Source organism: Alligator sinensis, unplaced genomic scaffold (assembly GCF_000455745.1).
Source record: "Alligator sinensis unplaced genomic scaffold, ASM45574v1 scaffold895_1, whole genome shotgun sequence".
Taxonomy (NCBI): Eukaryota; Metazoa; Chordata; order Crocodylia; family Alligatoridae; genus Alligator; species Alligator sinensis.
Genome location: NW_005842149.1, coordinates 1,804,980 through 1,822,975, shown reverse-complemented (window position 1 = coordinate 1,822,975; position 17,996 = coordinate 1,804,980). Strand labels below are relative to the sequence as shown.

The following is a 17,996-nucleotide window of genomic DNA, read 5'->3' as shown; positions in this document are numbered from 1 at the left end:
GCAGTGCGATGCGGCGGCTAGTAAAGCGACCAAAAGGCTGGCTTGCATCCATAGATGCTTCTCAAGCAAATCCCGGGACGTCATTCTCCCCCTGTACTCGGCCTTAGTGAGGCCGCAGCTGGAGTACTGTGTCCAGTTTTGAGCTCCACAATTCAAAAAGGATGTGGAGAAGCTTGAGAGAGTCCAGAGAAGAGCCACGCGCATGATCAGAGGTCAGGGAACGTTTGTTCACCAGAGCGCCCCAAGGGATGACGAGGTCGAATGGTCACAAACTACTTCAAGATCGTTTCAGGCTGGACATAAGGAAGAACTTCTTTACTGTGCAAGCCCCCAAGGTCTGGAACAGCCTGCCACCGGAGGTGGTTCAAGCGCCTTCATTGAACACCTTCAAGATGAAACTGGATGCTTATCTTGCTGGGATCCTATGACCCCAGCTGACTTCCTGCCCTTTGGGCGGGGGGCTGGACTCGATGATCTTCCGAGGTCCCTTCCAGCCCTGATGTCTATGAAAATCTATGAAATACATGAAGTAAATTCTAGTTCAATTGAAATCAATGGGAGTTTTGCTATTGACTTTAATGGGATCAGGATTTGTCTATAAACGTCAGCATAGAGAATTCTTTGGAAAGCCTAGTTTATAAATATTATTTGTTTTAAAAATGGTCTGGAAAAGATTTATATGGTACCCTAGTTTAAACACTTACCTCTCTATGTCTGGCTTTGCTATCAGATAGAACGCATAAAAAGGGAGATGGGCAGGAATCACATCTGTTTTGAATATGATTCTATCCAGCCACCCAGTCAGTCCTATGAACTATCTATTTCCAAATCCAATTAAAATGCATTTTATTCAGAATCTGTAGAACTCTCTATTTGCACCACATTGTTCTTGTTCATTTTTTCCATGAACTATTTTTATTTATTCTGTTAAGTATTTTAATACAATCACCGCAGTTTAAAGCTGAAAAGTCTGCCTTGCATGTGTGTTATGCAAGTTTAAAAATTGTTTTGTATTTCCCTTTACAGACACCAACTGCACAAATAGTAAATATAGACAACACTTCCTATTTCCAAAGCACTGTACAAATATTAGCTAATTGATTAGACATGCTAAAAACTCAACCTCTGTAGAACTAAGTCATTTTGGTATGAAAGCTATTTCCAGCCTTCTCCATTCAATAATCGTAACCGCAACATCAAAGATGATACAGACCCAAATTGAAATAACTGATCTGATTCTATCTGGATTTGATTTCTCTTCCCGTTTGCCCTAAAAATCCTCATTGTCTCCTTCCTGCTGGGATCAATGATGGCCAGGACTGGCACTTACAATGAAGCTATACAAGTCCAGAGTGATTGAATTTTACTCTAGGGATTTAGCTGCAGTCACCTCTTCCTTTCTTTCCACATGACTGGCCTTAATTTTATGCATATTCAATGAGTTACATCCAGAATGTAAATCTGAATATGATCTCCCTTCGGGGGAGAGGAGGGGTCATGATACTTATCTTCTAATAGGCCCCATTCTGAGATCATCTTTCTCTCATCTCTTTCCAAAATCTTTTCTCCCATATGGGAGCACAATATATTGCTGTTGACTAGCAAATACCTCCACATTTTTTCCAGAGGATAAATCACACCACACATCTTGAAATTCTTAAACATAGACCTACGCATCAGATGGAAGTTTTTTTTAATACAGTAGCTGTTCATAACTTCTGACTAGGGACTTCACCATGAATATTGATATTAAATCGAAAATGCTCAGATACTTTGAAGATAGATGCATGGAATTTTATAGGACCTATGTGTCTTCACCTGCTTTAGAAATACACACAGGAGTAAACAAAAATGTGAACATCGCTGACTGCTGAGTGAATGCTGATTGTTGATTGTTGTGGGATTGCTGACTGCTGTGTGATTGCTGCCTGGGTTTGACAGAAGCTCTAACAGAGGGGCTGAGTCTGCCCAGGCCCAGAAGGGTATAAAAGGACATTCCCCGGGTGGCAAGGGAGCCTGTGACCAGAGAGCCAGTGACCAGGAACTGCAAACAGGGGAAGCAGCTTGCAGGCAGTTTGCAGGCCAGTTTGTGTGTAGTAGCATAGCCTATTACTAAACAATGGTGGGGATGTGTCGTAACCCTCGGCTTCCCACCTCTGCCCCAACTGGTGCTCCCTTCCCTTGCACCACTGAGGCCTCTGCCCAGATGGAACCCATGGTTCCAGCCTCCACCCAGATGAGCCCCCTGGCACTGGGCTGTGGGGGCTGCCTGGCACAGCTGCCAGCAACTGGGAATGGGAGGAAGGTCATGCCCACCTGTGGGGTATGCTCCTTAGTGAGGTCCCTGGAGTCCCAGATGACTGAGCTCCAGGCCCAGATAAGCAGACTTCATACCATCAGGGCCCATGAGCAGGAGATCAATGACTGCTACAGTCAGGCTCTTCTCCTGAAGAATGAAGAAGATAAAGGAGAAGGTGGCCAACAAGAAGGCAGACTGAAAAGATCCACCTGGAGCTACCTGGAAGATGGTTGTCTCAGGCTCCAGGACATATAAGGGCTAGGGCTGCCCCTCCCCTGGCATTGCACAATAGGTATGCTCCCCTCACCATACATGAGGAGGCTCTGATGTAAACACTGGAGGAGGAGGTGGGTATTCAGCAGACTGAAGAGGAGATGCAGGATGGTGGTGGTGGGGGACTCCCTCCTGTGGGGTACTGAGGGATGCATCTTCCATCTGGACCCCCTAGCCCATGAGGTCTGCTGCCTCTGTGGGGCCCGCATCTGGGATGTTGTGGAGGGGATACCTGGGCTCATCTGGCCCTTTGACCACTACCCCATGCTCCTCATCCATGTGGACATGAATGACATGGTCAGGAGTAATCTGGACTTGGTCATGAGTGACGACAGGGCTCTGGGGGCCGGGGTCAAAGGATTGGGGTCACAGGTAGTCATTTCCTGTGTGTTCTTAATTGCAGGCCGCAGACCTAGGAGGGAAGGATGCGTCGAAGAAGTGAACCGATGACTGGCAGTGGCACTATTGAGAGGGCTTCAGTTTTTTTGATCACGGTGCACACTTCAAGGAGAGACAACTCCTGGGAAGGGACGGCTTCCACCTCATGCAGAGAGGTAAGTCCCTGTTCTGGGCCAGGATGGCTGATCTTCTAGATAGGTCTTTAAACTAAGTTTGCTGGGTGATGGGGAAGCACTGAGTGAAGCATGCCCAAGGACTGGCACACATGAAAGCTCCGAGGTTGGGGACAATAGGAGAGCCACTCTTGCAAGAGTTGAGGGAATGGTTCTCCCTCAGCATGACAAGAAATCCTGAGTCTCAATTGGAGGACTCAGGTGCCTGTACACTAATGCCAGGAGCATGGGGAACAAGCAGGAGGAGCTAACCCTCCTACTATCCAGTGGGCACTACCATCTAGTAGGGAGTACAGAGACCTGGGAGGATTCCTCAGATGATTGGAACATAGTCATAGAGGGCTACACCATGCGCAGAAGGGACCAAGTAGGGAAGAAAGATAGAGGTGTAGCTCTCTATGTAAGGGAGTAGTACACCTCCTTGGAGGCTGACATCAGCTCCAAAAAAGAGCAGCTTGAAACTCTCTGGGGCAAACTATGGGGGGTAATGGGGGGGCAGGTGTGTGGTGAGAGAGACCTAACTGTAGGTGTATACTACAGACTGCCAAGCCAGGGGGAGGCAATTGATCTGGAGTTCTCTTGAAAACTAGCAGAGGCCACGTATTCACGGGACATGGTCATCATGGGTGACTTCAATTACCCAGACATCTCTTGGGAGAAACACTCAGCTAAGTTGGGTTGGTTGCATTGCTTCCTGACCTGTACTGAAGAGCTGTACCTGAATCAGGAAGTGCATCGGCCTACCAGTGGTAATGCTCTCTTAGACTTGGTCTTGGCCAAAGGAAACTATCTGGTGAGCAACATGAATATTGAGGGTAGCCTGAGAGAGTGACCATGAAACCATCATGTTCACTGTCCAGAGCAAGGCAGGCAAATCGGCTAGCAGGGTTGAAGTTTTGGACTTCAAAAAAGCAAATTTCTACAGGCTCAGGGCAATAGTAGAGGAAGAGCTGCAGAACCAGGGACCGAAGGTGAAAGGAGTGCATTTCTCAAGGACATGATCCTTGAAGCACAAAAGAAGTCCATTCCCATGCAGAGAAAAGGAAACAGAAGGGCTAGGAAGCCCTCTGGGCTAAGCAGGGAAATCACGGTCCTTTCTAGAAAGAAGAAAGAGGCTTATAAACCATGGAAGCTCAGGGCAGGCCCCAAGGAGGACTATATAATGATAGCCTGCACTTGTAGGGAACACATTAGAAAGGCCAAAGCGGCAACTCAACTCAAATTAGCAACGGGAATCAAGGACAACAAGAAGTCCTTCTTTAGGTACATAGGGAACAGGAAGAAAACAAATGGGAGTGTGAAGCCATTGCTTAACAACTCAGGACAGCTGGTTACCGATACTCAGGAGAAAACTGAACTCATGATTCACTACTCTGCTTTGGTATTTCACTGGACTAAGAGGAAAATCATACTAGATAAGGTTCAGAATGGATCTGGTGGGAATGGCTGCCTTCCTACTGTTGACATTGAGCTGGTGCATGATCAGTTAGAAAAGTTAGACATTTATAAGTCAGTAGGACCGGATGAACTTCATCCAAGAGTGCTGAAGGAGCTGGCCGAAGTCATTGTGGGACCTCTGGAGAAACTCTTCCAAAACTCGTGGCACTCGGGGGAGGTCTCTGAAGACTGGAAGAGGGCCAGTGTTGTGCTCGTCTTCAAGAAGAGGAGGAGAATCCTGGAAAAATTCATCAAGGAGTCTATGTGTGATACACTTGCAAAAGGTAGGATTCTGAATAACAGCCAGCTTGGCTTCATCATGGGCAGGTCTTGTTTTACCAATCTCATCTCCTTCTACAATCAGGAACTCACCACCTGGGTAAGAGGGAGGAGGTTGACATTGTATACCTTGACTTCCAAAAGGCCTTTAATGTGGTATCCCATCATGTTCTCATGGGAAAATGGGAGGACTGCGGGCTTAACTGCTTGATGGTTAGGTGGGTAGGAAGCTGGTTGTGGGGTAGGACCCAGAGAGCTCTAATGAATGGATCTGTGTTGTCCTGGTGGCCAGTGGTATCCCTCGGGGGTCTGTGCTTGGTTCAGTGCTTTTCAACATCTTTATCAATGATGTGGATGTCAGGTTGAAGAACTCACTGGCCAAGTTTGTGGACGATACCAGGTTATGGGGAGTGTGATCATGCTAAAACATAGGCTGCAAATACAGGCGGACATAGACAGGTGGCAAGTTGGGTGGATTGGAACCAGATGAAGTTTAACATTGAGAAGCGTAAAGTGCTCCATCTTGCGACGAACAATCCCCAACATACTTACAGGCTCGGTGGCACCAAACTGACTAACACCATGACTGAAAGGGACTGAGGGGTAATAATAGACCACACTATGAACATGAGCCAGCAGTGCGATGCTGCAGCCAGCAGGGAAAACAGTACTCTGACATGCATCAACTGATGCATCTCAAGCAAAACCAAGGAAGTGATTCTTCTGCTTTACTCAGCATTGGTGAGCCCATAGCTGGAGCACTGCATCCTGTTCTGGGCACTGCACTTCAGCAAGGACATGAAAAAGCTTGAGAGAGTCCAGAGAAGAGCCACCCATATGATCAGAGACTTGCAAGGCAAGCCATATGAGGAAAGGCTGAGGGACTTTGGTCTTTTCAGCCTAAAAAGAGAAGCCTGAAAGGGGACTTGGTAGCAGCTTACTGCTATATCGGGGGAATAGATCAAGGGCTCAGTGAGTAAATGTTCACCTGGGCACCTTTGGAGAAAACCAGGAGTAATGGCCACAAACTCCTGGAAGACTGCTTAAGGTTTAACACTAAGGAAAACTTCTTCATAGTTAGGGTGTCCAGACTGGAATAAACTCCCTCCAGAGGTGGTGCAATCACCTACCCTGGAAATCTTCAAGAGGAGACTGGATGGTCACCTTGCCGGTGTCACCTGTCCCCAGTTATCTTTCCTGACTAGTGCAGTGGGGCTGGACCCTATGATCTTGCAAGGTCCCTTCTAGCCTCTTATAATCTATGAATCTATGAAAAAAGTCAAAGGTCCTCTTTATTTGTCTAGCATGGTTGAGGTACTCCGGCTTCTGTAGGCAACGGTGCACAAAGGAACGAGGTGACACACTTCATATCTGGTTTCCTTTAACTTCCCTGGCCAATTGATGGGATATTTACTTAAAGCTAGGTTAACTGAGGGCAGCCTTTTGGTGGGGCCTGAAAAAAGTTCAAGTTCTTGCCTCTGGAACTTTAGGAAGATGCCTTAAGCATTCTGGTACCATGCTCCACAAGCAGTAATGAATATGGTGTTATTGTGTTATAATGATGTAACCTGGTAAATGATAATGGTAAATGATAATATGTGAAAACTGATAATATAGTTTTGTAATGTAGTACACAGGATGGCTGCCCAAATTCAGAGTGGCTGAGGCCACCCACCATACTGGTCGTGGGTCCCTGGACCACACAACATGGGGTTGCATGTCATGGAGGCTGCATGCTGTGCGGGCTTCCAGGACCCCTGCTATAGGCAATGTCCCTGCTGTTGCTGTAGGAGCCCCCTGTGCTGCTGCTAGACAGGCAAGTCCCCTTCCTCCTCTATTGCCATAGCATGAGCCCACTACCACCCTGCCAGGATTAACAGGCAGCCCAGCCTAGACTAATGGCTGAGTGGGCCACACCTGCCTGGGACTTTGGCTAGCAGCCCTAACCACTTAATGACTCCATCTAACCTCTGTGTGGGCCTTTGGGACAGGAGCTTCTCCATTTATCTCCAGCTGTGGTAACAGGCTCAAGGATAGCCAGCAGTTCTGACTAAGGCCTGCTTTGGTAAGCCTCTGTGGTCTATGGCTTCTTGCTTCCTGACCCTGCTTAGACTCTGACTTGTGGCTTTTTCCCTTGGATTTGGCAAGTTGGCATCCAGTTCCTGGATATTGACCCTGACTGTGTTTTGGACTCTGTTCCTGGATTTTCTTCTGGGTCTGGTAACTCTGTCTCAGTCTGCTGAGCCTTCACCTGGTTTGTCTTTTGGATTCTGCCCTAGGGTTTCCCCCCTAAATCTGGTAACTTGGCTCTCAAACCCTGACTTGGCCCCTGTTTTAAACTGTGCCACTGGTTCCTGCCTACCCCCAGCATCCTAAACAAGGGGTCAGACCCCCCATGATCCAGTCCCTTACAGGGTATGTGGGGGGGTCCCTCCCAGCTGCTGCCATAGATGCATAAGCAACATGAGCCCCTCATCAGAGTGGATTTCCCCCCACTTCCAGTGCTGCTGTACAGGCAGCCCAAGCCTCCCCTCAATGTCTGGGTAGTAAGTTTACCAGGCTACCTCTACCTTTTCTGCCCTGCCCCAGAGACCCTGGCCACCAACCCAGCACTGGGAGCAATGGGAGCAGTGGTAGCTGGGCAGGAGCCCACAAGTTGCGTGCTAGCTCCTTGTGGGCTGAATGTGTCCTGCAGCCTGCCAGTTGAACAGCCCTGGTGTTGTATTGATATATTGTCATCAATATTATGTCCTGTACTTCTGGAGTAGAGTTTAATATCAGGATAATATTGAGGAGCGGGTAGATAAGTGTGCAAAATTTCAGTTGGTTCTTAGAAGTTTAAAGGACAAGGACATTGGCAAATCTACCCCCCCCCCCCTTAAAAAAAATTGGCACTTTGTCTGGATCAGATTCAGAAATACCTGTAGAATATCCCAACTATGGTTATCCTGGTACTTGCATGTATCATCCCTAACCATGTTATATGGTAGGTGATCTTGGATACTGCACAGAAATGTTGGGGTTCTGAGTCCCTCTTATGTGCACCTTAGGACTCAACACACAGCTGCAGAACAGGTACTGCTGACTCAAACTGGGAAACAGATTTGCTGATGAACACGGCCTTTTATTTAACATGACCAGGCATTGATTCATTTTGTGGGGAAAACACTAGCTGCTGCTGGTCTTGAAAGAATGGATCTGCTTCCTGTAAATGGAATCTGGTTAGAACAATTTTGATTAAACATGTTTTGATGAAAGTTTGCAGATTTATCAAAATGTGCCATACAAACAGTTCACTTTGGATGAACTTTTCACCAAATTGTTTGATTTCCTGCTGCGTCACCTATCTGGTTCCTTAGCCAACCTGCTGAGATGATGTCACAGATTCCCCCAGGGAAGTCCTTGCTTGGGACCCTTGGCCTTATCTAGTCACTATGAGCTCCCCCTGAAGCCAGCCTAGGCATTTGTTCAAGAGTGGGGGCGGGGGGGGGAGTCCTGGCTCTGTACATCAGTGGGCATCTTTACACGTACTCTGGGGTGTGAGGGGAGGCACTTTAATTAAAGCAGCTCTCGGGAGGCAGCTCTCTTACTAAAACACCCACAGCGTCTCGTGTATCCAGTGTCCTGCACTTCAAAATAGTGGTGGGGGTGCTTTAACTAAAGCGCCCCTACTGCCATTTTGAAGCATAGGGCTGCTGAATACATGAGACACCAAGGCTGCTGGAGCACACTAATTAGCACACTCCACACCAGATTAATTGATGTGTATGCCTTCTGTCAGGTGGGTTAGGAAGAGGTCTGGTTTCTACCTCTTCTCCTTCCCCTTCCCCATCCCCCATATATGTTGGGGAAACTTAGGCATACAAAATTATTGTAATACTAACACGTTTGAACCAGAAATATTACAACAGAACCATGGCCTTTTAAACCTGGATTCATCTGACCTTGGTAGCTGATGGTCTCAGGACTTTGATTAATCAAGTCTGCTCCAATGTGTGCTAATTAGCATGTTTCAGACGCATATTGGTGCAATCTCAGCCATTTGGTCCTTGATTATCTGTGCCTCTATCTCAGGGAGTTACTTTATGGTTCAGCTTCCAAGACAAGGATTTTACTGCATCATAGGGAAAAGTGTTGCACCATGAAGTCCCAAACAGCAAAGCACACAGGTCTCCTTTAATAAAGGCACTCAGTGGGGGCTATGGCCACAGAGCAAAAAGGCCCTGTTTAACCAAAGGGTTAAGCAATTCCTCTGTTCCCAATCCAGCCTGTACAGCCACAAGCCTGGCTGACAGCCCAGAGCAACTTTTCAGGCTGCTCCATTCATTGTGATGCTTATCTCAGTCTCTTCCCATAATATCTCCTACGTATCCAACAGATGTGTGCCGGTCCACCCAAAACATTAACAGAGCTATTAAATTCCTTGTTGATGGATATGTCTTCTGTCAGGTGGGCCAGGCAGGTCTCTGGCTTCTGTCTCTTCACTTCTTAACCTTTTCTCCTCCCCTCTCCATATATGTTAGGGAAACTAAGGCATGTAAATTTATTTACACTAACATATTTAAAGCAGAAATATTACAAAAAACAGCTTTTTCACACCTGGTGCATCTGATCTTGGTAGCTGATGGTCTCAGGACTTCCAGATAACCAACTGCCCTTTAGTTCAATGAATGGGCTCCCAAGGACCTAGTCTTCTGTAACCCTGACAGCCTCTTGGGCTGGATGCCTTGAAATCAAAGTCCCTTGTACCTCCAGCAGCCACATATTATTAAAATAGAGGAAATTCTTGTCTGCTTCTTGGTTACTGGCTACTGAATAGCAGTAGTAAAATGGACTATACTTCAAGTTGGCCTCATGAGATTTTGCACAGGGCCTTTCTTAATTTCTTTACCGGAATTTAATTTAAAAAAATATCATGCTATCAGGACCCAAACCAAACATCTCATCTATCAGGCTTTTGTCATCCCTGCCCTGTTGTATGGGTGTGAAACTTGGATGACATATCAGAAACATCTACATGTTTTTGAATGTTACCGTCAGCATCGTCTTCCATATCAATTGGAAGAACAGAAGATCAAATGCCACCATTCTGGCTTAAGCAGCTACCACCAGCATGGAAGCTATTTTTATATGGTGCCAGCTCCATTGGATAGGACATGTCATAAGGATGCTTGACAATCGGTTCCTATACTCCCAACTCCCTGATGGTCACTGCTTTAGAGGTGGGCAAAAGAAGATTGTCAAAGACCCCTTGAAGACCAATATGAAGAAATGCAATATTAATATCAATACTTACATCTTTTCATATTTTGATTTATATTAATCAGCATCATGAAAGGAAGGCAGAATTTCAGTGGTTGTTTTCTGTTTTCTTTTTTCTTGTAGTGAAAGCACAAAATCAGGAATCGGAGAACTGATGTTTTTATGAGGACTTTGCCACAGACTTCTGTGACCTTAAGTGATTCACTTTACTTCTCTGTGCCTTGTATTTGCCATAAGAACAATCCAGATCTGTTACGGGGAATAATAGCTGCAAGGTTTAATTCTTGCATTCCTGTAATAATCCATGCTATTATCATTTACTCCCTATCTGGATTTGAAAGGCTTACAACCACTTTGCACAGTATTCTACTCTTCTCTGAGCTGCCTATGATGAATGTTGTAGGAATGCTTCATATTTGTTGATGGTTACTGGTTGTTTTTCTTCCTGGGGTAAAGAGAGAAATCGAAAGGGGCTTGCCTATTGTTATTTCAGCAAGCAGAGCCAACTGGCAGCCATTTTGATGTCTGTGTTACAGTTTTTTCTTCTCCAGAACACAAAAGTTAGCATTGAGCAAAACGGTGTTGTTATGTTAGACCAGGAAAATACTTTCTTTTTCATTGCAAATATACAACTGGCAACCAGTGGGAACTGAGAACTGTTCTAGGTATATCCTGCTTTAGAGGGACAAAGTAGTGTATAGATATTTTTTAGTTCATTGATCATTTAATACCGGAGGAGAAACAAGCAGAGGGGGATCAGTCATCTTTGGGCAGCATGAATGAGCAGCTTAAACCTAGTAGCTTGATTCCTATCAGCACCTAACTTGCTCAGATGCTAAAATAATTCTACATATTGAAAACGATGGAATCCCTAAAACTCTAGGCTGCGTTGCTTTCTGTTATGAGACACAGTCACCAAGGAGACTGGTAGTTCTCCGTGGGTGCATCTACATGTGCGCTTTATTGCTGAGTTGACTTATTAGCTCTTCAGTAAAGCATCGCTGCCTACATATTGGGGCACAGTAAATTAATTAACTCTGCAGTACTCCTACAGTGGAGTTATTTATGCCACCACAATGCAAGTGTAGATGGTGCCTGGGGCTGGCTGAGGCATGAGGGTGCTACAGTGGGGGGGGGCTTCCTGCCAACTAGCCCCACACTGTACCACCACTGCGCCCCAGCCAGCCAGTCCACCACCTGATGCTGCCACCTGAATTCTGGGGCTGACCCCTGGATCCTGTGCCAGCCCAGGGCTACTGCACCCTAGCATAAATTGCTGCGATCCTAGATGCACATGTAAACGCTGTGCCTGGAAGCAGTTGACTCCATTGCAAACTGCACTGGAGTTTATTGTGCCAGGAATTGCATGTCTAGATGCACCCAGTTTCAACTAACTGCATTCCCCATGTAAGACTCCATTGAAGAAAATGTGCGGAATTAAGCCGGGTACTCTCCCTGCATTGTGCTTCAGTCAAGTCCCCAGGACTTTGGCGGAGAGGGAGCTCTGCCCATACCTCACTGCAGTTGGGTACCTGGGACTTCAACAGAGGGGGAATTCTGTAGAGAGGGAGCTCTGCCTGTACTGCACAGCAGTTGGATGGCACAAGCTCTGGCAAAGAGGTCTTTTGCTGTTTCACACCACAGATGGGCAGTGGGGAAAAGCAGTGGCAGATCCTAGTATGTACTAACTCTACCCAGACTGGGTCATTCTGGCCTTCCACTGAAATATATTTCTGATTACTGCTTTATGCAATCTTCTAGATAATCTGGCACGGGCCATTGAGCTTCTTGAAGGACCAAAACCTTGAACCCAACTCCGAATTCTAAGGAAAACCAGGGCAGAGAGCAGAGGACAGCTTTGACAGGTTTGTGGTTGCCTGTGATGAGATGGTTTGCAGTGTTCAGTACAAGCTGAAATTCCCTAAGGGCTGATGGCTTCATGCCCAGGTGTTTATATGTAACTAATCTTTTAAAATAAGGCAATAATTTAGAACTAAGAATGATTTAAAGCATATAAAATAAAATCTCTCACCTCAGTGATTTCAACATAATGGGGCCAGATCCACTGTTGATTTAAACTGGAATAGCTCCACTGACATCTGGCCAAATTTACTTAAATTTGACAGTGAACTGACTGTCCATGAGTATGTGTTGTTAAGTGTTTGGCACTGATTGTACATATCCAGAGGCCTTGTCACAGCCTCGCCCAGTTCTTCATGCAATAGATTGGTGTCCATCAAAGAGCAGACCTAGCTGCCAGATGCTCCTAAGCCAACTGGGTATTTCATAGATTCATAGAGTTGGAAGGGACCTCAGTGGGCCATCTAGTCCAACCAGCCCCACGCCGCCCCCCCCCCCCCCCCCCCCCCCCCCCCCCGGCAGGCAAGAAAAGAGTCACCAACCATGGGGTCATGTAATTCCAGCCAGGTGCCTGTCCAGTCTTTATGCTTTAAATCATTCTTGGTTTTAAATTATTGAAGACCGCCAAGGATGGGTTGAGCACCACCTCCTTTGGGAGCCCATTCCAGATTGTGGCAACCCTGACTGTGAAGAACTTTCTCCTAATGTCCAGCCTAAACCTTCTCTCTAGTAGCTTATGGCCATTGTTCCTTGTCATTCCAGGGGGTGCCCTGGTGAACAGATCATCACCTACTTCATGTTGCTCTCCCCTTATGAATGTGTACACTGCCACAAAGTCCCCTCTCAGCCTTCTCTTGGAGAGGCTGAAGAGGTTAAGGTCTCTCAGCCTTTCCTTGTAGGGCCTTCCCTGCAGGCCTCTAATCAGGTGAGTGTCCCTTCTATGGACCCTCTCCAGGTTTTCCGCATCCTGCTTGAACTGCGGCATCCAGAACTGGACACAGTACTCCAGCTGCAGTCTGATCAGTGCTGGATAGAGGGGGAGAATCATTTCCCTGGACCTGTCGTGCATCCGTAGGTGCTTCACAAACAAGGTGCAATTGGCTCTGCCAACTGCTTTATCACATTGGCGACTCGTGTTTATCCTGGAGTCAACAGTGACTCCAAGATCTTTTTCTGCCTCAGTGGAGCTGAGAAGGTCGCCCTTCTCAGCTCCATTGGTTGGGATGAGCTTGCTAGTTGCTCTGGGGCCCTGCTCTTTAGGGGTATGTCTAGACAGATGTGATACATGATCTCTCCATGATACATGACTTGTTGCCTTCCATTATGTATGCAAATGCTTTCTAGAGTGAGAAACATGTTACTAAATATCTGGTACAAGAGCAGTGAAGTAAAATCATCGGCACACTGTGTTAGATACTCTGACGATAGCTATGGTGCCTAGTTATGTGGCTGTATTTTGAAGCTTAGAGGTTTTAATTCTCCCTGATGATCCCAACAATGAGGTCATTGCAAAAATCACTGGAAAGACTCCTGTGTTCTTCAGTAGGCTTCAGATCAGCTCTTGAATCTTCCTGGTAGGTTTTGTTTGCATGTGTTTCATTTTTATTCATTACTAAATTTGTCTTCCATTATATTTGTCACATAGTCTTGTCACAAAAGCCTATAAAATGGAGGCAGACATTGCATCTATTGCTTGTCCGGCTAATATTAAAGCCATAGAGACATTCTAGACATTCATAAAACACATTGATTACATGCTGCAGGGTGAAGAAGGGTACTTGTGCCCGAAAGCTTGCAAATAACTTTATTCCAACTACTCAGTTGATCTAATAAAAGATATCACATCTACCCAAAGAACCTTGCCTGACATTAATTACATGACATCGATGTTTCCAATTAACCTTGATCTGTTATAGTGCTTTCCCATATTTCTAGCAACTTCATCAGTTGAGGAGCAATGTTGTTTGTTTGGCGACAGCCTTGTTTTCAAGGTGAATGAGTTTCCCCTTAGCCAGAATTATTTGGTTCTGTCTAGCTGTGTATTTGAGCTGGTTGAGTATTTCATTGTTTTTAATATTTTGCAGCTTGTACAAGACTTAAGTGCTGTGTGACAAACATATTGGAAGACAAACTCCTTGGAGGAATTTTAGTTTGCTGCACCCCAAGTAATTTAAAGAGCATTATGCCGCTGAATTTGCTCCATGGCTGGAATTACTGTGCAATATGCTGCCGACACGTGCAAACACTGACACCATTAAAGCGGTGCAAGAGCATTTAACCCACTTTAAAGTGTTGTGCGCACATGCCTCTCATTTTGTCTACACGTGGCCTTAGGTACTTGTTGTGGCACCAAAGTATTTAAGTCTTTTTAGATTTAGCCACTAATTCATTTTTGAAAATGGGAAGTAGGCTCCTAAAAGACTTAGAAGCTTTTCAAAATTTTCTTCTCCTTTCCCCTGGCTGCTCCAAGTCTGACAAAGGCACAGCTGACAGGCTGGGCCTCGAAACGTTTGTGCTCTTTATAGGTTTTGTTGTTTTAAAACCTTATTTTGAGTATTTCAAATGAACTGCACAGATGTGTTTATGCATTTTTTCCTATGACTATTTCTCAAAATCAATTCTGAAAGAAAAAAAAAATCTTAGCTGCTTTTTCTGGCAACACTTATTTGTGCTGAACAACTGTACACAAAATATATTCTCTTGCCTCAGAGCATAAGTTAAAAAGACAGCACAAGCCAAACACATTTTCCCCATTTTTACGTTTGTCAACTCTCTGCACCTAACATTTTCATTTAAAAAAAGAAGGAAATTTGATTAAAGTGCATTTGTTCAGCACAAATCATAAACTGCCAGTTAAATTGGTGGTAACTGAGAAATATCATCAAAACAAATTACATCACATCCCATGGCTCATTAGCTGATCTTTGAAATCCTTCCTTTCTCTAAGTGGGGTTTGAGGGTAAGGAAGACTCTCCAGAATTCCTGGTAAATAGCACATTTTATTATAGCCAGGATCATTTCTCCCACTCAGCACAGAAAGCCAGTCATGGCGAGCTCTCTTCCATTCCAAATGAAAAAAAAAAATGGAATTACTTCTGGATCCTGGAGCCTTGTTCTAGCTCCAGGGCTTCTCTACCCAATGGAGCAAAGACCGAGGCAGGGAGAAGGCAGGTATTTGAATGGCCTTAGTGAACAGTGTCCTTCTTCCCTCTCCTCTGCCCAGCCACTCCAGTCCTGTGAAAAAGTTAATATCATCTGAAGCCTCTACTCCCCTCACACTGTGGAGTTCACATCTTTATGAAGAATAAATTAGAGCCAGAATGCCAGGGAACTAAAGATAATCACTGGGGGCCATGGGCCTCCACTTCTGACTAGGATGGTTTGGGTCAAATGCATAGAGGTGAAACAGGTTTTAAGTGCTACTTACATATCCAAATGTAGCCATCTAAATCACATATTTGGCCCTTATAAAAATGTTGGATCCTGTTTTCATGCACGCAGATATGCTTGCTCTTCTGGGCATGCTCAGAAAGCTCCACAGTTGCCCCATCTGCTCTGATGGTGAGTAGAATCATCAGAGTAGATGTGCACCTGCCTGGAAGTTCCTGAAAGTGTGGTGACTGAAAACCACAGCTGTTCATTTTGGGTTGAACACAGGAGGAAGGAAACAGCCTTTTTTAGTTTTTGGCAAAAGGGTTACAGCACTTGCCAAGGGAGTTGGAGACCTAGTTCTAGGCCCCCACATGCACAGAAGGGGTGAACTCTCCAAAGTGCACTAACCATTAGGCTGTGGGCTAGGCAATGCCCAGATCATCTTCTATAACCTCCTCTAAAAGCTGGCCCAATAGGCAGCCAGGAGAAGGGTGAGCCAGAGGGAGTGTGGCTTAGTAAATTGGCTGCCTCCCTAAACAGGCAAGGGCTTTGGATCCCTACCCCAATGCATTTTCTGTATCTTGCATTTAATAGCCATTGGCTAAAATGCATACTGAGAAGGCCATGCATAGATGTGCAGATAGAAATAGGATTACTGAGCTATGTAAAGTGAAGTAGGATTTGGCATTTTGTGTGCAAACCTTGCAACAGATTCTGTGAGGAAAAAGCAAACAAACCCCATTCCTCAATAGAGCAGTAGGAGTCAAACTCTTGTAGATCTCCTTGCCCAGGTTTTTATACAGGGGGGAAGATCTGAAATAACACCTCCATCCTGGGTGAAACCCTGCCCAATTGAAGAAAATGACAAAATGGTCATTGACTTTAATGAGTCTGGATTTTCTTGCAGACCTATCTTTGGATAAGGGCAGTATGGATTATATGTGGATCAGTCCATGCATGGGAATCAGTTGAGTACAAAGTAATGCTCCAGATATGTGTAGGCATTCCATCCAAACGCATTATGGCAAGAGAACATTAAGGCAGTATTGTATTAAATGTTTTACAGTGATTTCTTTCAGATAGGAACAATTCAAATGAAATAAGTGAAAGCAAAGGAAGCTATAGTTATTCTGTCATAATAACATAACATTTATTAATTGTTTAAATGAACAGGAAATGTGGAGAATAAGAACCAAAGAGAAATGAGCCATAAAAAAAACGGGGAGCGATAACATGTAAGAATACAAGATATCAGAATTAAAGAATGACGGAGAAAGTATCATGCTAAAGTAGGAAACCACCATCACACAGCAATGATGGTCTGAGTGTTTCATGTACAGAGGCCTGTGCAATAATAACAGGACTCCATTTGGATTGCAAGAACGTGGATCTCTGTTACAGGAAATTACTGTTGCAGAGATGTGGTGCAGCATGTATTTAGAGATATTGCAAACTTCTTCAAGCACACTGAACTTCCTGGTGTTACCCTCCAAATCATCCCCAGTACAACTTGTGTTCCAGCCTGCAGGTTGTTACCCTGAGCAACTTTATCTTTCATAGACTTTGAACTTCTGAAAGTCAGGTGTTAGTGTCTCCTGCAGTTTCAGTGCGATAACTCTTCCACAAAATATTAGAACTGCAGTTACAAATGAGTTCTCAAAACAATCAAATATATAATAAAAGCAACCCCAAAGTACCATTATATTGTCTCTACAAAGTATTGATTTAGTTTTGTAATAAATTCTTAAAGAAACTTTTCCTCACGTTAGTGCAGCTCACTTGCCTGGCAATCATTCAGTTTTCACAAAAGCAGAGGTTTTAGTTTAGTGTACTGGCTGCAAATTAAATACAGTTTCTAAGGAAACGTGGAGATTTTCACACCTTGTTTCCAATTCCCTCTTTAAAAAGGAAGATGGCAATTTACTTTTATTTCAGCAAGAGACTATCCAGAGGAGTCTTTTTTCAATGCTGAGATCACGCTGACTAAACCTTATAATTGTGACCATGCCCAGAGGCGCCACTTGGGAGTAGGGCCTATTGTACTAAGCAAAAAAGATAACACAAAGACAACACCTGAATTAGGGCCCCTGTTCAGCAAGTACTTAAGTCTGTGCCCTACTTCAAGCACAAACAGTCCCATTCACATCAACAAGAGGACTCATCTTTAAAATTAGGCACATGTCTCCCTTTAAGCTTATACATTTCTAAATCAGGGCCAGGGAGTTTGCTGTCTATGATGTAGTTTGTCCAGTATCAGATTAGGGTTAGGATGGGCCATTTATCTGTTCTAGTTTCATAGGTGATCCCTATGTTAATGAGAACAAAGGAAGACATTTTCAAAGGCACTGACAGGATGTAGGTTTAAGAAGTCTCATTTTATTCGAAATCTGTTGGTGCTTTTGAATATCTCCCCCTAAATTCCTAATAGAAAAGAAAATACAAATATAATGAATCAGAGAAAATTCACATTCAGGAGTTCTCAAACAAATCAGGTAGGACTGATTTGGAGGTTCAGAGTGTATCATACATAAACATTTTTCCTGGATTAGATTGACTAATGCAGCATGTGGTTTGTTCAGTCTCAAAATTTTATCTTTATATACCATGGTATTATGAATGTATTTTTATAGTTTACAGTGTAA

The 17,996-nt window shown here is 44.7% G+C and overlaps 1 long non-coding RNA gene across 1 annotated transcript in view; it reads left to right on the top strand.

The window, feature by feature from the left end:
- Positions 1-16,752, top strand: part of LOC102368204 — a 58,796-nt gene extending 42,044 nt beyond the window's left edge. The window contains exons 2-4 of the long non-coding RNA XR_324067.3: positions 2,976-3,126; positions 11,884-11,987; positions 16,528-16,752. This is a non-coding gene — a long non-coding RNA (uncharacterized LOC102368204). The remainder of the gene's footprint in view (positions 1-2,975; positions 3,127-11,883; positions 11,988-16,527) is intronic.
- Positions 16,753-17,996: the final 1,244 nt, after the last annotated feature.